The sequence below is a fragment of the Podarcis melisellensis genome (genome assembly GCF_964234715.1).
Source record: "Podarcis melisellensis genome assembly, chromosome: 1".
NCBI classification, from domain to species: Eukaryota; Metazoa; Chordata; class Lepidosauria; order Squamata; family Lacertidae; genus Podarcis; species Podarcis melisellensis.
The window spans coordinates 117,653,157-117,679,779 of NC_138528.1; the positions used below are offsets into that span (position 1 = coordinate 117,653,157).

The 26,623-nt window shown below is 43.4% G+C and overlaps 2 long non-coding RNA genes across 2 annotated transcripts; one reads left to right on the plus strand and one right to left on the minus strand.

The window, feature by feature from the left end:
* Positions 1-4,413: 4,413 nt before the first annotated feature.
* LOC309363842 lies at positions 4,414-26,410 on the minus strand. Its single transcript, XR_014165608.1, has 2 exons — positions 26,167-26,410; positions 4,414-4,868 (listed from the first exon to the last, which is right to left on the minus strand). It is a non-coding gene; the product is annotated as an uncharacterized lncRNA (long non-coding RNA).
* LOC309363582 lies at positions 24,184-24,724 on the plus strand. Its single transcript, XR_014165434.1, has 2 exons — positions 24,184-24,239; positions 24,355-24,724. It is a non-coding gene; the product is annotated as an uncharacterized lncRNA (long non-coding RNA).
* Positions 26,411-26,623: the final 213 nt, after the last annotated feature.

Sequence of the window (26,623 nt, forward strand, 5' to 3'; positions counted from 1 at the left end):
GGGAAGGGTGGGGAGAGAGAGAGAGAGAGAACTGCAGTGTGATTGATCGCTCAAATGGAATCTCAGAGATTCCGCAAAGCAGAATTCAAAGAGCTTTAAATGAGCAGCTTCCTCTTCCAATTATAATTCTGCACTAGTGGCGTATGAATGCGCTCCCCGCATTAACATTTTCTGAGAGTAGAAGTGGCAGTGCTTGCTTTAATTTTAGATATCATCATCTTTTGACCACATCCAAATACATTTCCGCATATTAAAAATGCATTTCGGGCCTTCCTAAACCTTTTTACTCGGAAATTGATTGCGACAGAAATTACTCCAAAGACGTCTGCATCAAGTGCATTGAATGCCATCTGGTATGTGTATGTCTCTCCCCCCTATGAATTTGGGAACATAGGAAGCTGCCTTAGACAGACCATTGTTCCATCTATTTCAGTATTGTCTACAATACTGTTTCAGACAAGGATCTCACCAGTCAAAGAATCAGAAAAATCACTGAGTTGGGAGACTGAGAATCATCTAGTCCAGGCTTCCTCAACCTCAGCCCTCCAGATGTTTTTGGCCTACAACTCCCATGATCCCTAGCTAACAGGACCAGTGGTAAGGGATGATGGGAATAGTAGTCTCAAAACATCTGGAGGGCCAAGTTTGCCTATGCCTGGGCTAGTGCCACCTAGCTGCAATACAGGAATATGCAGCTGTCCCTCCCGCCTCATGGGCAGATGCTTTCTCACACTCCTTCTCATCCAGCCAATTTCCAACAGCAAGCAAGAGGCATTCTTACAGTTCAAGAAGACATTCGGGTCAGCCAAACCCCCTCAAGGAGGGGGCAGACTAGGGGAGGGATATGGGCTGAGAAAAGGGACACTGTCCTGAGGACACTCCAGTGACCAGGACAATCCTGAACATTCAGCCCTTGAGCTTGAGGTTTTCTGCCTCCACCTCCACGTGAGAACTCTAAGGCTTGAATTGTCTCTGTGGCAAATTCATTTTTTAATAGTTTTTTATTTATACTTTTCAAATTTATACATTTCTTTTTTAAAAAAAATAATTTTTATTAATTTTCAATACATCACACTCATCCACATTTTATCTAATTTTAACAAAATTCAAATTTTGGTCTTCCTTCAGCTTCTCTGGTAATCATCCATTTTTACCATTCAATACACATTTCTTTCATTATATTGCCATTTATCTTCCCTCATTTTTTTCTATTTCCTTTAAACAATACCTCTTAGAGTTTTACAGTGCTTCTTGAAACCCCACTAGCGTTGTTTGCACCTCACATATATTTTTCAGATATTCTACAAATTTCCCCCAATCTTCGATGAACCTTTGGTTTCGAGTATATCTTATTTTCCCGGTCAGTTTATAAAGTTCCGAGTAGTCCGTTAATTTCATTCTCTATTCTTGGATTGTCGGTATTTCCTCTTGTTTCCATTTTTGGGCCATTAAAATTCTTGCTGCTGTAACTGCATTTCATTAGCTTTACAATCCATTTGACATTTCAAAATTTGACCTCCTTCCCCCTCTTCCTGCGGTTCCTCAAATGTATTTCTTAATATCTTCTGCATATCCAAGTTAATTTAACTTGCTCATTTAATTATCTACTGTAAAACTGCAGATTATTACACTAATCCTGCTAATGTGTTTATCTAGTTACAATTTATCTGTAAATATTCAATAAACCATTTCCATTCTTTTATTTTTTTTAAAATGTTATCTTTATTTCTTATTCTTCCAGTAAGTTTCACCATTTCTGCATAATCCTTAAGTTTTTGTATCCATTCTTCCTTTGCTGGGACTTCTGTTTCTTTCCATTTCGGGGCAAGAAACATTCTTGCTGCTGTAGTAGCATACATGAATAAATTTCTATACAATTTAGGTAGTTCTGTCCCTATAATTCCCCAAAGAAAAGCTTCTGGGTTGTTTTTTAAATAAAAGTTATTTTGAACACCCTTTTCAATTCATTATATATCATTTCCCAGTAAGTTTTTAGCCTTAAATTCAAGCCTTGTAGCTCTCACATGGAGGGGGGCAAAAATGGAATGTTGCTGAAGTTCAAAATCTTAAAGTATGAAGAAAAAAAAACCAATAGCTAAGATTTGCCATCTCTTCTGATAAGACAATGGCAGAGTAAATGCAACTCAATTATGTCACTGAGAGCAAATACACTTTCTGTTCTTAATATTCTCCTCGCAGCAGGTAGTAATTATCTGATCCATGAAAAAAACAACAGCAATAGATTCATTTCAAAAACTTGACAAGGGAAAGTCTAAATAGTTCTTCAGTACTGATGCAAAGTGAAAGCCGAAGAAGGCAGCTTGGAAGGGGTGAGTGTTGGGGGACATTATTGCTCAGACTCCAAACAAAGTTGAAAAACAGAGTTGAGGAGTTACTGCTTAGCACTGCGAAGTTGCTTTTGAGTTTTCAGAGCCAAATGTTCCCAGACGTTATCTTATAATCCTAGCTAGGGTTGCTATATTTAAAAAATTGAAAATCTGGACACAAAAGTTTTTAATCTTTTTCTTTTTGTGAGCCATGTTTTTGAGCTATTTTTAAGGAAATTGGCCAAAAAACAAACACTCCCAACATGGCTTGCCTGGCTTTTCCGGGACATTTAACTGGTTTTCAAAAATTCCAACCGGATGCTATTTCCGACAGATGAAACCCAGATATGTTTGGGGAATCCCAGGTGTATGGCAGCCCTCATAATCCTTAAAACCAGTCTGTAAAGTAGGTGTGCAGCAACAGAATGGCTTGCACGAAGCCACCTTGTGGGTTCATGGCAGGACTGATATTAGGGATAGGGATGGGGAACCCATGGCACCTTGGATGTTAAAGTTAAAGGGACCCCTGACCATTAGGTCCAGGCATGACAGACTCTGGGGTTGCGGCGCTCATCTCACTTTATTGGCCGATGGAGCCGGTGTTTGTCCGCAGACAGCTTCCAGGTCATGTGGCCAGCATGACTAAGCTGCTTCTGGTGAACCAGAGCAGCGCACAGAAACGTCGTTTACCTTCCCACCGGAGCGGTACCTATTTATCTACTTGCACTCTGACGTGCTTTTGAACTGCTAGGTTCAAAACAACGGGAGCTCACCCTGTCACGGGGATTTGAACCGCCGACCTTCTAATCAGCAAGTCCTAGACTCTGTGGTTTAACCCGCAGCGCCACCCGCATCCCATATATTAGTAGACTCTTATTTCCATCAGCCAACATAGTGATTGGTCAGAGTTGTAGTCCAAAGCTATATAGAGGGTGCCAGGTTCCCCACATCCCTTGAACCAAGAGTAATAGAATTATGGTCCTGTAAGATTTAATACTGCATAAGGATTCAAGGAATGTAAAAAATGCAGGCTCTGCCAATGCCAATTTAACGTTACATAAGCTCTTCGTGATATATTAATAATCAGCTGCTAAGATTTTCTCCTCGCTATTGTAAGGGAATTGCTGAGACTAGATATAAAAAAAGAGAGTAACTGACAGCTTTAAGAATCTAGGTTCTTTGTACTCTTCTTAATAGATTCATAGCAGGTGATAATTAACTCCCCTACAGAACTGGGAGAGAAAGCTTCTTTCCACATAAATGACAAAAAAAACCCCCAAACCCATCAGGAAGATCTAAATCAGAAATCCAAAAGAGCTATCCATTACACACTAAGCAGAAATGAATGGGGAAAGACCAGAAAGGATGATCTGCGAGTATACAGAGATTTGTGCATTTAGTTGAGGTTACAAGGGTCTAATAATTCATGTCTTCCATGCACTTAAAAAAAACCCCGTTCATAAAGAAGGTGTCAAAAACATGATAAGCAACCAACTCTTCAGCGTTTCCTGCCAAGGCTTTAGAGGCCTCCCTACTTAAAACAAAATTCCATGACAGCCGATAGAAGTTTTATGAACTGGCAAATGCAAGATCGTCACCATTTAATGCTTTACAGTAGAAACACAAAGAGATAATAGTGAACTGGCTGGACACTGAACAGGATTGAAGGCTCTCTGAGAAACATGAGGTATCTCAATGCTCAGGCAAAAGCCAACATACCCAGTAGAATGCAATATTAAAAAGGAAAAAGGGAACAATGCATCACATGTGGTGAAAATGTAAAAAGATAATGAACTTTTGGGAAATTATTTATAAGGAGCTAAAAAAAATATTTTAATTAACTTTCATCAAAAAAAACAAACCAGAAGCCTTCCTTTTAGGTGTCATGGCTGCAGACAGTCTGAAAGAATTGAGGAGGGTATTTATGCATGCAACCACTGCCTCAAGAATGCTGATAGCCAAATGGTGGAAAGGAGATAAAATACCAACTAAATTGGAATGGCAGGCAAAATTATTTGATTACGTGGAACTGGCAAAGATGACAGGAAAAATTAGGAACCAGACAGACCAAAAGTTCAACAAAGAATGGGATATATACAGATTATATTTAAAAGAACATTGTTCCCATATGAAATCATTGACATGCTTTGATTAACTTCTGCCATACTGATGTTGGTTTCTGTGTGTTGCCACTGTGCAGTGCTTGGAGTCACAAGGCTCTGTGTACATTCCAGAGATTCCATACTGTTGGAAGTCTCAAGGGAGACGGATGTGATGTTTACTGGTTTCCTGTTCCTTTGTTCCAGTTGCTCTCTGTCTTTCACAGAGAGAGGATGTTTTCTTTTCTGTCTGCGTAGCTAGAAATAAAGCTTAGCGATGTAGCTCATAAATCTCATAACTTCTGCTGCTTTGAAACTCTGCTGAATGGGAACGTGCTTGGAGCCTTATCAGAGGATCAGGTTGTTAATTATTGTCAGAGGAGAGAACAAAGGCTCGACCGGAGGAGTCGCTCGGTCGAACGCAGGTTCCGACAACTATATGCTACAAAGATTATAGATAATTTGTGATAAGTTAAATGTCATACAATTTGCAGTTAACCAGGAAACAAAGGACCCACCCCGAGGAAGATGGAAGTCTTAGAATATGGACGAACTTTATCTTATATGTAATATTTTATTTTTATTTGATGTGTTTTTTCTTTTTTATTCTTGTGATGGATGGATGAAATATTTAAAATCAATAAAGATTAAATGCAAAAAAGGGGGGAGGAAATGGGAGTGGAGCCACATAAAGAGGAGTGCAAGTTGGGGATGGGGGATGGAAAATGGGGATGGGGTGGGATTAGAGAAGGGAGAGTGAAAGGGTCATCTTGAGCCCTTTGCAATTTATGGTACCACAGATGATGCTCCAGGCATCTGGCAGGCTAGAACACTGAAGAGAAGCACTCCAGTTACAAGGCAAGAATGTGCTGCAACATTACATTTCATGGCAGGTCCCACTTGTATATTCCAGGAGGTGGGCTTCAAGATTCTATCACACTCCAGGATGACCAAGAAACTGAATCCAGGGTGAGGCTATTAATGTGAAAGAGCAGACGCAACAATATGAATGACAGATCCATAGGTGGCAGCAAAATGGGGGCAGCGGGGCAAGTGTCTCCCCAAACAAGGAGCCTGCCCTCCCACTTGCTTCCCCCACAAAAAAAATAAAAATCTGGCCATTAATGTCATACTGTTATTTTGCTTTCACTGCTCACTTACCTAGAAATGTACTTTTGTTCCTCCCTGCCAGATTTCTTTTTTGGTTCCGCTGCTGCTATCTCCAAAAATCTCCTGCCTCCCATTGTAAGAGGTATATTTGCAGTCAAATAAATGAAAGGTAAAGGTAAAAGATAAAGGACCCCTGGATGGTTAAGTCCAGTCAAGGTGACTATGGGGTTGCGGTGCTCATCTCACTTTTCAGGCTGAGGGAGCTGGTGTTTGTCCACAGACAGCTTTCCAGGTCATGTGGCCAGCAGGACTAAACCGCTTCTGGTGCAACGGGACACATTGACAGGAACCAGAGCACACGAAAACATCGTTTACCTTCCCGCCATGGAGGTAGCTGTTTATCTACTTGCACTGGTGTGCTTTCGAACTGCTAGGTTGGCAGGAGCTGGGACAGAGCAACGGGAGCTCACCCGCCGCCAGGATTCGAACCGCCGACCTTCTGATCTGCAAGCCCAAGAGGCTCAAGGGTTTAGACCACAGGGCCATCATTTCATCACACACAAAGTTGGCCATCATTTAGATAGCAAGGTGTGGTGTGCCTTCCTGCACTGAAGGGAGTGCTTATAAACTAGAGCAATGGGGAAGTTCCCATTAATGTAGCCCTTCTTCCTTTCTACTCATCTTAGGTTCACCCAGTGTTGGCAGTAGAACTCCACTCTTCAGACTGGAGAGTTGAGCTGTTGAAATGGAACACACAAGACGAAACAGTCAAGTCGGCAATGATTAAGTGGGCACAAGACATTGGTCATGACATTATGTTTGTTGACTGGGAAAAGTTATGGACCACCGGGATGAAATTTACAGCATGTAATGCTTTAAGAGAAAATATAATGAAAATGATTTACAGGTGGTACATGACCCCAGTCAAACTTGCAAAAATCTATCATTTGCCCGATAATAAATGTTGGAAATGTAAAGAAACTGAAGGAACATTCTTTCATCTTTGGTGGACGTGCCCAAGGATTAAGGCTTTTTGGGAAATGATTTATAATGAACTAAAAAAGGTACTTAAGTATACTTTCCATAAGAAACCAGAGGCCTTTCTCCTGGGCATAGTCGGCCAATTGGTGTTTAAGGATAGAACATTTTTTATGTATGCTACAACAGCAGCAAGAATACTTATTGCAAAGTACTGGAAGACACAAGATCTACCCACCATGGAAGAATGGCAGATGAAGGTGATTGACTACATGGCTTTGGCGGAGATGACAAGCAGAATTTGAGACCAGGGAAGAGAAACGGCGGAGGAGGATTGGAAAAAATTTAAAGACTATCTAAAGAAATATTCAAAAATTAGTGAATGTTAGATTGATGCTGGATGAGAAAGTTAGGGGTTAAATAGCAACAATGGTTATGATAAAAGAAAATGAGGGTTAACAAAATTAAATTGAAAATAAGGGAAGGATTTGCTGATCAATTAATTAGACATGAGAATACAGAAAGGGGAGGCATGAGGAAGTCGGGAAAGTAAGTTATAAGAAAGTAAGATCTGAAATTATACGTGTTGTATGTTTTTCTATGTTCTATGTTTTGTGTATTATCCTAAAAATCTGTGAAAATCTTAATAAAAATTTATAAAAAAAAAAACAGACTGGAGAGTTGAAACCACCACGGGGGAAGGAATTGTTCATAGTAATCAGCTCAAAGTTATCAATGCCTGTGGCACACTATCTCTGCGGGAAAGGGGATAGGAGAAGATGGTGGAGAAGATCTGGAGGCATGAACACAGCACAGAATCTTATTTCATACACTTATTTTTCCATTTTCAACAGCTGGGTGGTTTATAACAAGCTTTGCTCCTGCCGAAACTTTGCTGATGGATCCCCGATTGCTCCCGATCTGCTTAATTCCTCTTCCAAAATGAGCATTAAGCAGGCACAAATATCTCAGTGTTTCTCATCCATTTAGGTGTCGTCTCTGGCATATTACGGTAAGATGAGATGAATCAATGAGAAAATGTGCATCAAGGTAGGCATTTTACAGCTACTTTAGCCGAGTTCAAGTCTATTAAACAGGGAAATGAACCTAGAGGAAAGTCACTGTGCAAGGCATCTCTCAGTTTAATAACACTTGCATTCGAATTATTGTTAACTTCTAACTTATTTCAGCCTTGCTCGGGATAAATCATTTGAAAGGAAGAAGCTAAAATTGCATATTAGCAAGTGGAAGGAAATATTTAGCTCCTGGAAGGAAGTGTTCAATGTATGGTCATAAATCTGGGAAGCATCAAAGCTGGCCATCATTTAGGTAGAATTTAACTAATAAACAATTGTGGTTCAGGATGATGAAGTGGTCTGGTGCGTTAATGAATTAGGATGCAATGCAAACCCCAGTTGCTGCCCAGTGAAGTTAGGAGACCATTGGTGCATCTGTATCCCTGCTGCTTATGCCAGCCAGGACAGAGTGGGAAAGAGAGCAATCAAATCACTGAATCAGCCTCCCAGTGATTGCTCCATACATTTCCAGAGTTCCTTGGGAAGAAAGGTTGATTAGCAAACCACTCAGTGAATTGTTAACTCTCAGAGGGGAATACGGCAGACTCTCCAAGTGTCCTTGTTTTCCAGGGACAGTCCCGGATTTACAGAAGCTGTCCCAGTTTCTGATTTGATCCCAGAATGTCTCACTTTTCCTTAGGACATCCCTATTTTCATCAGAGAAATGTTGGAGGGTATGGAAGTTAGGCTAGGGTTGCCATATTTCAAAAAGTAAAAACTAGGACAGAAAGACCTCAATATTGTTGAGGTTTCTAAAGGAAAACCCAAAGGCTGTTGAGCTTTTTTTTTTTTTTTTAGACAAAACCCAAAGTTGTTGACCTTTTTCTAGTAAAAGCTACAAGAATTTTCAAGGTATGGAGCTTTTCTGGGCATTTTTGACACAATTTAACACCCGTTGCTGGTTTTCTAGGTCATTTGCCTGATTTCCAAAAAATAATCCAGGACACCATTTTCAGAAAATCAGGTTGTATGGCAACCCTATGTTATGTGACCCCCGAACCAAGGAGATAAGTAACCATACAACCTGAAGGCAGCCCTGTATAGCCTTTTTAATTTTTTTTACTGTTCAATGTTTTTTTAATGGTTTTATATATGCAGGAAGCAAGCCAGTCAGATGGGTGGGGTATAAATAATAAAATTATTGTTGTTATTATATAGGGGGTCCCTATTTCCATCGGGAAAATGTTGGAGGGTGCGATAAGCATTTCCTAATAACTCTTAGCATCCTTACCAAACTCCTGTTCCCAGAATTCTTTGAGGGAGGCTGTGACTGCTAAAATAGTATAAACCTGCTTTAAATGTATGTTGCAAATGTGGCCTTAATGCAATCTCACGGAAGCAGTGGGACCAGCTTAGAATCCAATGGCTCTTGAGCCAGCTCAGCTCCTCCTCTTGAACACCCCATTTCAAAGCTTCCCACTGGTTGTTACTGGTGGGGTTCCCTCTTGCAGAGCTTCTGTCTACCTGGCCATTCAACAGATGAAAGGGGGAGCCCCACCCCAGCAGAGTGACGTGCTAGCAGAACCGGGGGGGGGGGGGATTACCCTACAAAGGCTGGTGGGATAAGATGGAGGGACACCTCCACACAATCCACACACCCAGTCTGGCACAAAACTGCTTTATAGACCTTTAAAGCCCTAAACAGCCTTGGTGCAGTATACCTGAAGGAGCGTCTCCACCCCCATCATTCAGCCTGGACACTGAGGTCCAGCGCCGAGGGCCTTCTGGTGGTTCCCTCCCTGCGAGAAGTGAGGTTACAGGCAAGCAGGCAGAGGGCCTTCTTGGTAGTGGTGCCCGCCCTGTGGAACGCCCTCCCACCAGATGTCAAGGAAATAAATAACTATCTGACTTTTAGAAGACATCTGAAGCCAGCCTGGAATTGGGAAGTTTTTAATATTTGGTGTTTTAATTTGTTGGAAGCAGCAACTTCAATGCATTGTTGGAGCTGGGCAAAGGGACTTTTTGATCTAATATCCTTTAACATCACTGATGCTGGTCTCTGCAGAATAATGGCCATTTGGCCGGGCCTTTTAAAGCATCTGTAGTTTGGCTGAGTTTTGTTGGACCAGTTGCTGGGTTTTTGATTTGTGTCTGCCTATTTAGGATTTTATGGTTCAATTTTATCGTTGTACTATTGCAGGGTTTGTCTTATTGATTTATGGCTTTGTCTATTAAAGCTGTTGTAGTGGATGTTTTAATTTAGTCTATTTTACTATCCACATTGCCAAGAGAAGACCTTCATTTAAAAAAAATGGGGGACTTGATTAAAATAAATAAATTCTAAACATTTTTTTAATTCTCAATCATCTATCCATAAACCAACTCTTAAGCACTTTCATATTTTCTTTTTCCAAATATACATATATGTTAGAGAGGCAGAACACAAGAGGTTCATGCGATGAAAGGACCAATGTGCTCACTCTTTAAAAGACCATTTGAGAGGTCTTCTATACTTGTGGTCACACTTTTGTAACACAGGTTAATTATATGCTGAGAAGTATGTGCTGTTTGGGGATGCGGGTGGTGCTGTGGGTTAAACCACAAAGCCTAGGATTTGCAGTTCGAATCCCCACAACGGGGTGAGCTCCTGTCGTTCGGTCCCAGCTCCTGCCAACCTAGCAGTTCAAAAGCACATAAAAGTGCAAGTAGATAAATAGGGACTGCTCAGGCGGGAAGGTAAATAGTGTTTCTGTGCGCTGCTCTGGTTCGCCAGAAGTGGCTTAGTCATGCTGGCCACATGACCCGGAAGCTGTACGCTGGCTCCCTCAGCCAATAAAGCAAGATGAGCACCACAACCCCAGAGTTGGTCACAACTGGACCTAATTGTCAGGGGTCCCTTTACCTTTACTTTACTTTATGTGCTGTTAAGAAAGCACTTTATCCAGCTGCTTATCTAGGACACCCCCCAAAAAATCACTTACACATCCACCTTTGTGCCACTGTGAGAGAAAGACAGGAAGCTTCTCCTGTGTTTGATTTTGCAATGATAGCAGTATCACATTGACACACATTTACATCATACACTCCATCATCTGATAGATGATTTTTGTGCCCCTCACCAGGCCTGCACCCCCAGAAGGGACCAGTTTTGCCAACCCCTAGGTATACCTCTGGATTTATCTGTACAGTGGTACCTTGGGTTACAGACGCTTCAGGTTACAGACTCCGCTAACCCAGAAATAATTCCTTGGGTTAAGAACTTTGCTTCAGGATGAGAACAGAAATTGTGTGGCGGCGGCACGGTGGCAGCGGGAGGCCCCATTAGCAAAAGTGGTGAAGGAATGGGTTTCCCAAACCCCAAAACTGACTGTGCAGGCAGCTTTTAAACTGCACCAAAATCCCCATTTCTCCTTAGCTAAAATGCATAAACCTCAGCCGTTGAGCAAATGCAAAACAAGAACACAGCTCTCTCCCTTATCAGTTTGACGGCAAGACTGGCCTTGACTCTACCAGTAGAACAGACACAGACATATCTTATGTTCTGAACACAAATGATGCAGAGACCCAAGTCTGGGACTAACGCCAGAGCATGTTCTTGGAAGTAGTGACCTCTTGCTCCAAGATAGGAGTAGGAACAGGAATATCCTTTTATGGTCAGAAGTACAGGAAGGAAGATCCCTTTATGGTTGAGAGTACCAGAGCAGGAACATATGTGATGTCAACCTGTGTACGTACGCCGACGTGGTTGGGCTCCTAGGGGAGGAGTGAGAGGGTGCCTGGAGGATATATAAACTGCATGAAACCTGTCATTTCTTTGTACTTGCTGTGGACTCACCACGCAAGTGCCTTCTGCTATCCGGAGAGCAGAATAAACTCTTTCTTTGAAACAACCTCGGTGTCATTTTGACTTCCTTCCTCCTGTCCCGGAGCAACGCAGACCCAATCGGTGAACTCTAATAAGGCTACAGTGGTACCTCAGGTTAAGAACAGTTTCAGGTTAAGAATGGACATCCAGAATGAATTAAGTTCTTAACCCAAGGTACCCACTGTAGTTCCTTATACTGTACATTTTAAAGAATTAAAAATATGTCTCCTTCTCCTCTGCCAGGCCCCTGCTTCAAGAAGCTAAAAGCAATCAGAAAACTTTTCTCAAATTATTTATAGCAAAGAAAACAGCCCTCACAGTGGCAGATCTAGCTGCTCGGGCACCCGGAGTGGCCACATGCCGTGCCCACGGGGGTGGGGTGATGCACTCAAGGGGACGGGGCTATCCACCCGGGGGGTGCGTGATCGACACAGCGTCAATCTGCCCTGGGGGTGCCCTATTGCCATGGCGGCAATCCACCCAGGGTGGTTTTTGTCACCCCCCCTCAGGGATGACACCCGGGGCAGCCCACACCCACCTTCTCTGCCTCTGAGCCCTCACCATTGGCTCTGGGTGCAAAAGCTGCTGCTTCTTCTTCTGATCACTTGTAGCCGAGTAAGATTGTCTTCCATAAACACGGTTTTTAACAATGAGTCCATAAGTTACTGTGGAGGCCAATTCTGAATCCACACATCTTTCCACAGTGGGGACATTGGTTTCTGGGCAGGAATTGATCACGGTGAGGGTTTGCCAAGCGTGCCTTCCTCTTAGCACGTTTCTCCCTTGTGTCCTGACTTTGAGTGTCTTCAAAGCCCATGACACCTTTGGTGAAGGCTGTTCTCCAATTGGAGATCTCGCAGGCAAGTGTTTCCCAATTGTGAGTGTTTATACTACATTTTTTTTAAAATTGCCTTGAGACAGTCTTCAAACCCCTTTGTTGACCAACATTACACTTTCCACTTTTAAAGTTTGGAATAGAGTAGTTGCTTTGGAAGAGGATCAAGCACTTGAATTTAAACATATATGAGAAGCTTTGGGGAAAGCATTCACTGAACTGTCACAAAGAATAGAGGCCACTAACGGGCCAAATTAATTAATTTACTCTTTATCTGTAGCGGTGAGTTTTGAAGCCAACTGGATTAATAATCTGCCATTCCAACCATGCTCATTTTTTAGCATTATAACTACAAGACAATTAGTCTCAGTCACTGTTCTGCACCTGCCTTATGATGAAAGGTGTCCAAACACATAAAGTCTGAAATTATACATTTTAGCAGTTCCACGGGGTTTTCTTTTCTTAAGTAGGCTGGAGGCAAGATTCAGCTTGACTAGCATCCTTTGTATAAAAGGGAGAGAAGTCACCCTAAGTGGTTCAGGCAGCAATTACCAACTATCCCAAAGGGGCAATTAAAATACACACACACCCTCAAACAATTACAGTGACTTTGAGCCAAAACACATGTTATAGTGGATTACTATCAAAAATGACCTCCTGTATCTCATCCTCCCCTTTGTCTCTTCCAGACGGGGGTGGAGAACTTATGCAGCCCTCCAGATATGGTTGACCAATGGTCAGGGGAGACAGGAGTTGTGGTCTAGGTCCAGAAACATCTGCAGGGTCAAAGGTTCCCTGCTACCACTGCTGTTAAGGTTTAGTTCCATTTAAGTAACATTGTCACTGTTGCAGATACCAATATAGTGCAGTTTGAAGCAACTGGAAGCATAAGAGCTAACTTCTTTTGTCCAGACCCATAAAAAATATTGTGCAAACTTTTTACCAGCAGAAAGCTTCAGAACAAAACAGAATGCATCCAAATATTTGTACAATATATTGTGTTATCTACAACCGGCTCAGCATCTTGCCTATGAAATGTGAAATAATCCAAACAGACCTAGAAGCAAAGGTCCCTCTCTCTCTCTCCACAGCCTGCAGGCTATTCACTCTTGCTTCAGGAGAGCTTCATTTTACACCTTCACTCCAATGAGTTTGAGGGATGTGGGTGGTGCTGTGGTCTAATCCACTGAGCCTCTTGGGCTTGCTGATCAGAAGGTCGGCGGTTCGAATCCGCGCGATGGGGTGAGCGTCCATTGCTCTGTCCCAGTTTCTGCCAACCTAGCAGTTTGAAAGCCTACTAGTGCAACTAGATAAATAGATACAGTGTTTCCGTGCGCTCTGGCTTCTGTCACGGTGTTCCATTGCTCCGGAAGCCATATAGTCATGCTGGCCACATGACCTGGAAAACCTGTCTGCAGACAAATGCCAACTCCCTCAGCCTGAAAGCAGAAGTGAGTGCCATAGTCGATTTCAAATGGACTTAACCATCCAGGAGTGCTTTACCTTTAACTTTACCGTTCAGTAAGGGAGCTAATGATTCACAGGCAACTCACTTTCAAAATGGAGATTTTGAAACCCAATACCTCTTACATGATCTAAGGTTACAACCCTCACATGCTACCTACAGAGAAACAGCAATCAGCTAGTCAGTCATTAACTTATGCAACCAGAAGCTCAACATGCTCTCCTTGGCTTTAATATAGCCCCTTTGAAGAGCCCCATGTTAAACCTTCTGCAATATACATTTAGGCATTCTCATTTCAGAATCAATTAAACCATTATACTTAAGAGACACATCATGTGATTCATCTTACTCTACTCCATGCCATTGGCAGCTGCTGGTGGTAAAGGTAAAGGATCCCTGTATGGTAAAGTCCAGTCTAAGATGACTATGGGGTTGCGGCGCTCATCTCGCTTTCAGGCCAAGGGAGCCGGCGTTTGTTAACAGGCAGCTTTCTGGGTCATGTGGCCAGCAGGACTGAACCGCTCCTGGTGCAACTCTGACAGAAACCAGAGTGCATGAAAACGCCGTTTACCTTCCCGCTACAGTGGTACCTATTTAGCTACTTGCACTGGCATGCTTAGTACCCTGGGACAATGGAAAACCCAAGAATGTGACACAGTAAGGCATCTTTCGGCCAGAGGCCATTACCTGCTGTAATGTGATATTTGGGCTGCAGAAAGCATTGCGCCACCCCAAGTAGCTTGCGAATAATGCTTTTCTACTTCCCACTTTGCCCCTGGTCCACTCTTGAACAATTCTTTTTAGTTTAAATTCAAAAGGCTTTTATTTTTTTCAAATAGACACCGTCCCATGTGCCAAGGGTATATAAATCAAAATCCCATATACCTCAACGTTACGTGCTTTTGACATTGAAGTTTCACTTAGGCGAATATTACTCCATAAACAGCATTTGATTAGATTTGGGGGTTGAAATAGTCCACAGAAAGCCGGGTTTAATCATTTGTTTGATTAAAAAGGCAAGGCAGAGCTCCCATTACATGGTAGGAGAAGCTTACATTTTAAAATCTCCTTCACAGAATCCTTCAGATGCATTTTAGGTACTACTGATGATGCCCTTTATCGAAATACTTGGTCTTTATAACTTTACAACTTTTACAGCTGCCTCACTTTGCCTCACTTGAACTTTATAATTGAAAACCAAACCAATGACCTTTAACCGAGGGGGTGGGATGTGAATGTTGGTGAATCTTACCACAGAACTACATATCTTTTGTTCCTTTGAAAAATCAGACCCTTTACAGTCTTCAGTCAGTATTCATTTTCCTTACCCCACCCCGTTTTCTCAGGGGGGAGAGAGAGAGATGCTTTAAGGCTTTTTTCTGACATAATGTACTGATAAAGCAAGAAAAAAAAAAGAGTATTGGTTTTGCTCCACTTAATAGCTGCTTAGTACAGTGGAAATTATCTGCCTGATTATCTGTTCTTTCAGAGGGCCCAAATGGCGCTTTGCTGAAAAATAATTGCTTCCAATTATTCCACCGCTTTCTCTTTAGCTTTTAATTATCATGTTTGAACTTCCCATTCTCACCTCCATGAGGGAATCATAGTGTCTGTTTACTGCCTTCCTCTAATGTCATTGCTCTGCCTAGACCTATTGCCTCCATTTTCCTGGCACCGCCCTTTGCTGCTAATTTTTTATCTCATTTTATTGGTGTTCTACAGCAAAGCAAATAATCTCTTCAGCTCCCAGGACCTTCATGGAAACCTACTCTCAGCATGGCCAAGAGAATTTGGAAGTGGGAGAAAAGCAATGACAAACCTAGACAGCGTCTTAAAAAGCAGAGACATCACCTTGCCAACAAAGGTCCATATAGTTAAAGCTATGGTTTTCCCAGTAGTAATGTATGGAAGTGAGAGCTGGACATAAAGAAGGCTGATCGCTGAAGAATTGATGCTTTTGAATTATGGTGCTGGAGGAGACTCCTGAGAGTCCCATGGACTGCAAGAAGATTAAACCTATCCATTCTTAAGGAAATCAGCCCTGAGTTCTCACTGGAAGGACAGATCCTGAAGCTGAGGCTCCAATACTTTGGCCACCTCATGAGAAGAGAAGTCTCCCTGGAAAAGACCCTGATGTTGGGAAAGATGGAGGGCACAAGGAGAAGGGGACGACAGAGGACGAGATGGTTGGATATTGTTCTCAAAGCTACCAGCATGAGTTTGACCAAACTGCAGGAGGCAGTGGAAGACAGGAGTGCCTGGTATGCTCTGGTCCATGGGGTCACGAAGAGTCGGACACGACTAAATGACTAAACAACAACAAACTTTCAAAATATCTGCATTCATGTAACTAGAGGCCGCATCTATCTAAATATCCCCAATTTTTAAGATTTATATCCCATTGCATAGGAAGAGCCCAACTAGGTTGAGCTATCAGTTCTCCACGTCCTGGTTTTCCACCAGGACTAATGTTAAAAAAAATTAAAATCTTAAAGCAAGGAAGAAAACAACCCAAACAGAAAACTGTGACGCCAGCAGCCAATATGGTAATTGAAAGCCCCACCACTAAAACTTATAAGCATGTCGAAATAAAAATGTCAAGTGTATAGATGGGAGAATTCTGGACCTTCAAATTCTCCAACTCCCATTTGTCCCAGCAGCATAGCCAACAGTTAAGGATGGTGGGAATTGTAGTCCAGCATCATTGGGAAGCCCACAAGTCCCTATCACCAACCTAGGGAACAAAATCTCTCCTGTAAGTTCGAAGCATTGTACAAATGCATAATTTTAATTATTATTGCAATACTCCTAAAATTGACCATGCCTCTGAGGGGTCATTCTATTGTATGTGGTGGACCTGCAAGAAGGTCCATCACATGGACCTTAATAAAATTAGGGAGGGGGGAATTAAGCGACTTTTCCCAAGAGGCCAGAAACCTTCCTGATGGCCATACTAGACTGTGAAATCCCAAATATAGCCTAATGGTATTTATTATACATGTGATTACAGCAGCAAGGGTTCTCTAGCCCTGGAAATGGAAGAAGGAGAGAACACGCTCAAAGGAAGAATGGTTGATGAAAATCGTGGAATATGCAGATATGGCAAAATTGATGGCACTGATAAAAGGCACAAATTTCAAATCTTCTAAAGAAGACTGGAAACCCTTTCTACAGTGGTACCTCAGGTTAAGAACTTAATTCATTCTGGAGGTCTGTTCTTAACCTGAAACTGTTCTTAACCTGAAGCACCACTTTCGCTAATGGGGCCTCGCGCTGCCGCCAGAGCACAATTTCTGTTCTCATCCTGAAGCAAAGTTCTTAACCCGAGGTACTATTTCTGGGTTAGTGGAGTCTGTAACCTGAAGCGTATGTAACCTGAAGCATATGTAACCCGAGGTACCACTGTAGTTTATAACAGTAACTATTTTTATTGCATTAGCCAAAGGCCATGGCAACATCCAAAGAAGGAAAAAAGAACGAATAAAAAAAGCGGTCGCTACATATGCAGTAAAACCATGGTCAGATCCAACAAAATTTCTTATTTCTTATTGTACGGAATAAAAAGTAATTCTCAGAGTCCCCTTTGCAATTGATTGCTAGCCATCCAGTTCTTTCTTCCTATTCTTCCTAGCTGCCAGGAAGATAGAAAGCCACCTTATAAATCACAAAGTGATCAGTATCCCTCAGCAGCTATTTCATCCTCTCCGCCCTTTCTGGTCTATATTAAAAGTTATTTCCCATTTACAAAGACCCACTTCGAGAAATGTAAGAAAACAGCAGAATATATTAAGAAAAATGTTAGAGAGGATGAAATGCGGTAAGACAGAACCTTAAAATTATATGTAATTTTGGGTTTTAAACATTGGTGTTGGGTGAGAGAGAATGCACTAGTTCTTTTGAATTGGAATATAATTGTTGAGTAACAAATGTAACTTTCTATATGGAAAAAAGTAAAATATAATAATAATAATAATAATTAATAGACCCTGCCTCCAAGCCTTGGCATGGTACTATTATTGTATTCTTCTACACACAGGGCTTATAGCCTCACAATACTCTAGAACAGTGTTTCCCAAACTTTTTTGGGCAACGGCACACCTGTTTACTGAAAAAAAATCTCACGGCACACCACCATTAAAGCCCCGCCCCGTGACGTCAGCGCGCAGCGTCACGCCGGGAGGGACGCACGAAAGTGAAAGTTTTTTCCCTCCCCCTTGCCGGGGAACCTCCAAGCTTTGGGGGTGGGAGGAGGCAGCAGAGCGAGGGACTGAGGGACGGCGGCAACTGAGGCGGCGGCGGCTGTTGTGGTGGTGGCGGCGATAGCGGGCGGAGGAGGGGGCGGCGGCGGGGCTTGAGGAGCCGTCGCCGGGAGTTGCTGCTGCTGTTGTTGCTGCTGCTGCCCGGACATGCCGGCCTCCTCCTCCTCCGCTGTCTCGCGCTCCTCCCTTTTGCACGCGCTGCCCCGCCGCTCGGCACCACCACCGCGGAGCCGCCCCCGGCTCGACGCGGATCCTCGCCGCCGCCGCCTCTCACCGCCCGACTCGCCCGCCTCCCTCCCATGGCACACCAGCCAATGTCTGACGGCACAGTAGTGTGCCGCGGAACACCGGTTGGGAAACACTGCTCTAGAAAACCAGTTGGAAACTAATGTCAAGGTATTTTGTATCTAAAGCACAGTTCTGTATAAAAGTACAAGTTTCTGGAGTTGGTTCTCCACTTAATCTAGCTAGTTTTGTGCCTTTCTCCCACACCCCAGCATAACAAGCAATTTTGCCACAACTAGCAATACAAAGGCAGGCAGATTTTCTACGCAGCTGCTGAATGTCTCACTTGTGAATTAATTATACGGTCACAGATCAATAAAGCAAGCACGTTACATAATTGAAACGAACAAGGGCTACAAAGCAACTTAATGAGAAAAAAAGCAAAAAGCTGAGAGACCAAACTAAGAATCATTCCACGAGGTCCCTTCTTTCAGGACTCTCACTTAAATGAGGAACATAAACAAGGCAAGTACTTGCTGAAGAAGAGAGACATAAGATTAAGGTTCGACTATCCACCTTGGCCAGCACTCTTATCTTCACTTGCATTCAATGCATTAAAGATTAGCCTTGGTGCTCCTGCAAATGTATCAGGGCTGGGTAGCAGGCAGCAGATTCCGTGATTTAGGAACAAAGAACAAGCCAGTGGTCAGGAGCAAAGAACCAGGTGGGAACAACGACCAAATCAAAAAACCAGAATTAAGCAAATTTCCAAGGATACAGGAACATAGCGGAGCTCAGGGACACCTCATTGCTCAACCCAGGAAGAATGGGAATAGAAAACCCTCTCTCTACGCCTTCCTTCCCAGAAGGATCCTATAGCTAGCCTTAGTGGGCAGAGTCCGATCAGAAACTGAGATGACCGCCACCTGTATTTCAATGGTTGGCCACATGGGGCAGCCCTATAAAGAGGTCCCAAGGTTGCTGGATCGAAGGGTAATACATGAATGGAAGCAATTTTTCCTAGGGCTGCCATACGTCTGGATTTTCCCAGACATTACCAGGATTTCAAAGGCAGAATTGACATCCGGGAGGGATTTCTGAAAGGTTGCAGTTTTTCCTGAATCTACGAGTAAGGCAAGTCTTCTCTCTTTTTGGCTAAACAACTTTCGGGGCTTTTACTATTTGAAATATGGCAACTCCATCTTTCATATGTGCATCTAGAGCATATGCACATATGTATCTGGCTTCTCATCTACATCTTTACTTGATATGAAATTCAGAACACTAGAAAATGCTGCTGTCACTTTTCTCACCTTCACCAGCAGGCCTAAATCATATGCAAAATCCATGCGCTCTTAAGCCACTGAATTATGGGCCTCATTCAATGAGCTGGATAGGTCACTGGATGCCAGCAGGATGTGCACCCCATCTAGGTCACTAGCTGCTGAGTGCACCTGCAAATGCATCAGGGCCACTTTGTTCAAGATACAGTGGTACCTTGGTTCTCGAACGGCTGAGGTTGTCAAACAAATCGGCTACCGAACACCGCAAACCCAGAAGTAACTGCTCCAGTTTGCGAACATTTTTCAGAAGCCAGACATCCAACAAAGCTTCCATTTGAGTGCAGGAAGCTCTTGCAGCCAATCGGAAGCTGCACCTTGGTTATTGAACAGTTTTGGGAGACATATGGACTCCCAGAATGGATTAAGTTCCAGAAACAAGGTACCACTGTACATAGACTCCGTTTCTGAGCAAACCATAGTGAATATGGCCACTAAGGTGCCTCTGAATTATTTCTTTAATTTTGTTAAAAATTAGCATTGTTGTTGTTATCCTACTTATTATGATGCCCATTAAAATTCTCCATGTACCTGACATCCAAATATTGAAAGAAATTCAGTGTAGCGCTATGGCAATTGTTCCATCACCTCGAGCTTCTCAAGGTGCCAGATGAAACAATCTCTCCTCTCTGCCCCACCACACAGAGCCAACTGTGGAAGGCATGAGGGGACATAGGGCAAGAAGAGAGGGGAACACCCCATTAGGCTGGTGGAACTTGTTAGCTGAGTCCTGTCCATTGATCAGAACATCTGCATACGACTATGTACCGTATTTTTCGCCCTATAGGACGCACTTTTCCCCCTCCAAAAATGAAGGGGAAATGTGTGTGCGTCCTATGGGGCGAATGCAGGCTTTCGTTGAAGCCTGGAGAGCGAGAGGGGTCGGTGCGCACCAACCCCTCTCACTCTCCAGGCTTCAGGAAGCTATCCGCAAGCCTTGGGAGCTCTGCTGGAGCTCCAGTCAGGCTCCCAAGGCTTGCGGATAGCAGCCTCCAAACCTGACCTGGTTTGGAGGCTGGCGGTGGGGAGAAGCGTGCTTCTCCCGACTGCCAGCCCCACAAACTCGGGGGACAGAGCAGAAGTGGAGCGCTGCCTTCCTGCTGTTCCCGGACCTGGTTTGGAGGCTGGCGGTGGGAGCTGCCTGCATCCCGAAGCCTGGGGCGCACTGAGCCTTGCGCCCCGGGCTTCGGGAAGATATCCGCAAGCCTGGGGAGATCGGTGCGACTTCCCGCCAGGCTCCCTAGGCTTGCGGATAGCAGCCTGTTCTGGGGGCTGGGGTCGGGGGAAGCTCAGGCCCCCCCAGCCCTGCGCCTGGGGGGAAAATATATATTTTTTCTTTATTTCCTCATCCCCCCCAAAACTAGGTGCGCCCTATGGGTCGGTGCGCCCTGTGGGGTGAAAAATACAGTATATAGGATGTTGCAAATGTATCTGTACAGTGGGGAAAATCATGACTATCCACTTCAGAGTCCCAGACAGGAAAATACAAGCGATGAATTCATAGAAATATAGGGCTGGATGTGAGGAGGGGAATAGGCAGTCAGCTATTCAGTCTCAAGACAACACCTTCAATGCTTTAAGTAGACATGTTCTTTGCTAAGTAAAATAACATGGTATTTCTTGTGAGTGGCTTGATCCCTTATCCTATCTCCTATACAATTTATTCTGTTACTTAAAGTAATTATTATTATTAATTAAATTTATGTACCACCCTATACCTGCATATCTCAGAGTGCTTCACAAGATAAAATTACAATATAGAACCACAAAATACATAATCAAAATATAAAAAGAAACAGCTGAATAACCCCCCCCTCAAAAAAACCCCTCACATAAAAACAATTTTAAAAAATTTTAAAAAGAAAAAGCACAATTAAAAAGCAGTTTGAAATAATGTAAACAGTCATATACTAAAATGTATTGTGTTTGGAGTTTTTTGTTTTTTTAGTTCACATTTTTCATATGTCCAATCACTTGTTCATGATTACAGTTCTATCTCAGGCATAGTGAACCAATTATGCAATTTGCTGACAATCATAGATACAAGTTGTTAATATGCAACACATGTTCCTGGCAAGCTGGGGGAGCCGGGAGACTTCAAACAAAAAGACCCACAACACCTGCAGTTCCTTAAAACTACTTCTGCCTGGAGCATTGCTTATGTTGGCTCCGCATTAACATACTGTAAGTGCCACATTTATTAAAATTCACTGAGGTGAATAAACCCATATGATTTGGATTTTTTTGCTCAACCATGCAAAAAGAGAACCCTAAAGTGAGTTGCTTATACTTGTGTGTTAAATGCTCGGGGGGGGGGGGAGAAATCCCCCTTAAAAAAACTCTCACAGAAGCACCATCCCGAAATGGAATATTGCTACTTAAGTTGGTGCATCGAATGAAGTAGTCCTAGAGATGAGGATCCTGTGGTCCTACAGATATTGTCAGACTCCTAACTACCCCAGCCATCAGGGGTGATGGAAGTTTTAGTCCAACACTACAGTGGCGCCCCGCAAGACGAACGCCTCGCAAGACGAAAAACCCGCTAGACGAAAGGGTTTTCCGTTTTGGAGGCGCTTCGTAAAACGAATTCCCCTATGGGGTTGCTTCGCAAGACGAAAAAAATCTTGCATCCCCCCGCGGGTTTTTTCCGCTTTTTTCTTCCTTTTTTAAAGCCGCTAAGCCGCTTATCAGCTGTTCTGCTGATAAGCCGCTTAACAGCTGATCGCTGGAAGCCGTTTGACAGCTGTAGCGCTAATCCGCTAAGCTGTCAATGGGCTTGCTTCGCAAGACGAAAAAACCGCTATATGAAGAGCCTCACAGAACGGATTAATTTCGTCTTGCGAGGCACCACTGTATTTATGCCACAGGAAACGGGTGGCGCTGTGGGTTAAACCACAGAACCTAGGACTTGCCGATCAGAAGGTCAGCGGTTCAAATCCCCATGACGGAGTGAGTTCCCGTTGCTTGGACCCTGCTCCTGCCAACCTAGCACATCAAAGTGCAAGTAGATAAATAGGTACCGCTCCAGTAGGAAGGTAAATGGCATTTCCGTATGCTGCTCTGGTTTGCCAGAAGCAGCTTAGTCATGCTGGCCACATGACCCGGAAGCTGTACGCCGGCTCCCTCGGCCAGTAAAGCGAGATGAGCGCCGCAACCCCAGAGTCGTCCTCGACTGGACGTCTGATGGTCAGGGGTCCCTTTACCTTTACCTATTTATGCCACATTATTAATAGTTTCTATAGTGTCACACAACTCTGATGCTGTTGTTCTGCTACAACAGAACAACACTATCTCTCTGAGCTCATTCCACAAGAGTGCTTCTATATCATTTTGAAATTGTGTCCTCCCTAAAAGAGGGCACGTGTTGCTGTGAGACCTGGAGACTGACCTCCTGGTTGTGGGTGGGTATATTGGGCAGCCACACCACCTGATTGGTAGGTCCCTCGTTGCTGGGTTTAATCTGGCCAATGGGGTGCAGTCTAAACAGATTGAGGGACCTATATATACCTATGCACGTGACCCAGAGCTTCCTCTTTCGGCTCATGCATTGGAACACCTGCCCACCTCTCCCTACTTTTAGGGCATTTTGTGATTGACCTTGCTATGCCGTTGTGTGTCGTCTGTCATTGGGACAGGGGCATGGCAAGAATTTCCCCACTTGGCTGATTGGCTGTTGCCATTTGGGTTTCACCTGCCATGTAGCAAATTGTCACAACTTGTAAGGTTATGGATAGGCACTGGTTCAGGTGATAGGGATGGGAGAATGGTCTTGCCATCCCTATGTGAAGGGTATTCCGTTAAAGGAATCAAGGGACTCAACTTGGTTTGGTGAACCCCAGAGAGCGGGTTGTGCCTGAACAGAGTCTGTTCCCAGGCTTTTCACCTGCCTCAGGTGTTCACCCTTGGCTGACCTACGCTGGAGCCCTAGGTCAGCGCTACCTGCAAGGGTGCAGGGAGCTAGTCGAAGCAGAGTCTATGTAACCACTCACTTTTCTGTAATCAATAAAGTTGTGGCCTAAATTCTGCCAAAAACCAAAACTAAAATTTGAGTCAAATGTGTGTTTATTTAGGGGGGAGGTCTCTGGGTCTGAACACACAACAGCTCAGTCCTGAAATAGGTTGGAGAGTGTGAGATTATGGGGGTGGGGGAATAGTATTCATATTGTTCACAAATGCCTCAGTTCCCTGAATCGAGTGAAAATTGTAGGGGTGCGATATTTGCCAAGGTTTGGTTCCCTTTGGAACAAGGGATCTCTAGAGACTAAGGATAATATCCAGCCAAGCAATTTTGACCTATTGAAACCAATGGTCTTCAGTAGCCTTTAGCTCAGGGTCTACTCTGAGTATGACTGGATGTCACCCTTGAGGCATTTTTGTAATATTTACAGATTCAGCAGATATGGAAACACTGTAACTCCTACAAACAGCAGAATCCACAGTACCACATCGTGTCACATGGCTTTGCCCTCCTCCTGAGAAGTACACCCCCAAAAGGTCTTCTCCAGAGCTCCAAACTGGTCTCTCCCTCCCCTCTTCTGGGTTCTAAACGAAGTCAGCCTTCACACACACCCTGTTTGATGATATCATTCCCTGCCCTTTCTCCAACCGGTTTCTTCTATTTGGAACATTCTAGAATGGGCTCCGTGTCACAAACCAATTGCCAACTCTGGTTCCAGCAGCCCTCAGAACTCCTGGTGGTTTGTTCTCAGAGAGCTCCCAGGTGAGGACCTCACTCAAAGAGTTTGGTTGTCCCCTTTACTCACATGAAGCTGCTCTTTTTGCTTTGTTTTACATACAGTGTTGGGGTTCCTAGCTGTTTTTCTGCATCCCTCCAGCCACAGGAGCAGAGGAGATAGAGAGCCAGGCAAGAACTTCACCAAAAGGCCTGGCTAGCTGCCCATGAGGCTACTCAGAAGGAGGGCAAAGCTCTTGGAAGCCCTTGCTCAAATCATGATGAAGCTGAGGGCCAGGAAGGGAGGGAGGCCTCCAGCTCCTGTAGAAGACCCCAGTCTGAGTTGAATCATGGCTGAAGCAACATCTCCCAAGCTGCAACCAGCCTGACCCAAAGAAATGGACAAGTAGAGATACAGAGTGGGTGATGAGACCTGGGGAAGTTCAGGAGCGGGGAGAGGGGAACACGTGACACACTTATTTACAGCCGAGGGGCTATGAAATAGATGGAAAGATTCATCCAGTTGTGACTCATCAGGTGTAGAGTGCAGTTTTATTCTTCAGAATGCCTTTCACCTTCAGAATAAGAATGCAAAGGGAAACATAAGAGCCTTAATGAAAATGAATCGAGATACCAGGCTCGCTGGCATAGGTAATTGAGGTAAGAATTGTGAAACTAATATTGCATGCTAAATTGTGAAAAATGTTTTTTAAAACTTCATTGGCAGAAATTGCTACAAAATGTGTTTAAAACGAAAACCTAACCAAAACAAAACATTGCTAATATTGGTGCAGGTAGTAGCTATGGCTACAATCTTATAGCCCCATTCTATGCTGGAATGAGGCCATGCTGGGATTTACTTCTGAGTGGACATTTCTTTGTTATTTTAAATGCCCCACTTCCACTCCTCCCAGAAGAGTTTCTCAAAGCAACTTGGAAATTAAGAAAGAGAGATAAAAAGCAATGATCCATCCATTAAAACACAAATAATAAAATGGAAAAAGCAGCAAAAACACAAAAAGCAACCAGATACGTCAAGCATTTATCTGAATCCAGAAGCTTCTTTCAAAACAAAAATATTTAATGATTAAAGGTAAAGGACCCCTGACAGTTCAATCCAGTCGCGAGTGACTGTGGGGTTGTGGCACTCATCTCACTTTACTGGCTGAGGGAGCTGACGTTTGTCCTCAGACAGTTTTTACAGGTCATGTGGCCAGCATGACTAAACCGCTTGTGGCATACCACACCCTTTACCTTTCCGCCAGAGTGGTACCTATTTATCTACTTGCACCTCGTGCTTTTGAACTGCTAGGCTCGAGAAACAGGAGTTCACCCCATCGCAGAGATTTGAACCGCCGACCTTCCAATCGGCAAGCCCTAGGCTCAGTGGTTTAGACCACAGTGCCATCCACGTCCCTTATTTAATGATTGGCAGAACACAAATGAGGGGACAGGAAATTCCACATGCAGGACACCACCACAGATAAGGCCCGCTGTCACACTCCTGTCAACCTTGACTCAGAAGGCTGTGGTACACACAACAGCTGCTTTTAATTTTACTATTTTGTTATTTCCTACATTTTAATATATTTTTAGGTTGCTGTATCTCACCCTGGGACCTTATGATAATGAGCAGGAAAGAAATCTAATAAAATCTAATAAAATAAATAATATTAATAAAATAAAATAAATAATATTAATATTAATAATGATATTGTTATTATTATTATTGTTATTATTAATATGTTATTATTGTTCTAGTAATAAATAATCACCCCCCAAAAACCCTTTAGGGTTTATTGCTTTGCAATAAGATGAATCTGGAATGCAACCTGTCAAACAAGTAATAGGAAGGAGGACTTGAGGCCATTATCTAGCTACACTTAAGCGCAATCATAGTTTGAACATTAATGCAGGTTTTACTGACATCTCCATCAGTGTTTGACACTGTAAGATTTATGAATGATAGCCAGACCTTTCAAGTCCCTCTCAGAAGGGACACACCGCTAACCAAATTTGCTTGTACTTCAGCACAATGGAACTGCACATTCACTTTCTCCTTTTCAGCTTAACACAGAGAAGAAAATAGCCTTATGAGTTCTGCAAATGGTGGTTGGAACCATCCACTTGTAAGCTGGAAGAATGTTGAAGGTCACACAGTCCAAAAGCACTCCTTCTTAGGCTGTGCCACAGGCAAATTGCAGGAGCAAGCAAGGTTCACTGGCTGACATGCTACGGAACATACTTATTTTGTGACATCACAATGCTTTTTCTTCCTGTTGGCCCCTGACAACCAAAGCCAAGAAGAAGAAGCAGGGTAGGAAGAACCAGAATGCCATGATCTCATGATGCAAAGGTAAGTTCGGCTAGAAGATAACCCATTATTGCCACTTTCAGTAGCAGCCATGTGGTTCGTTATTTATATCTGCCTA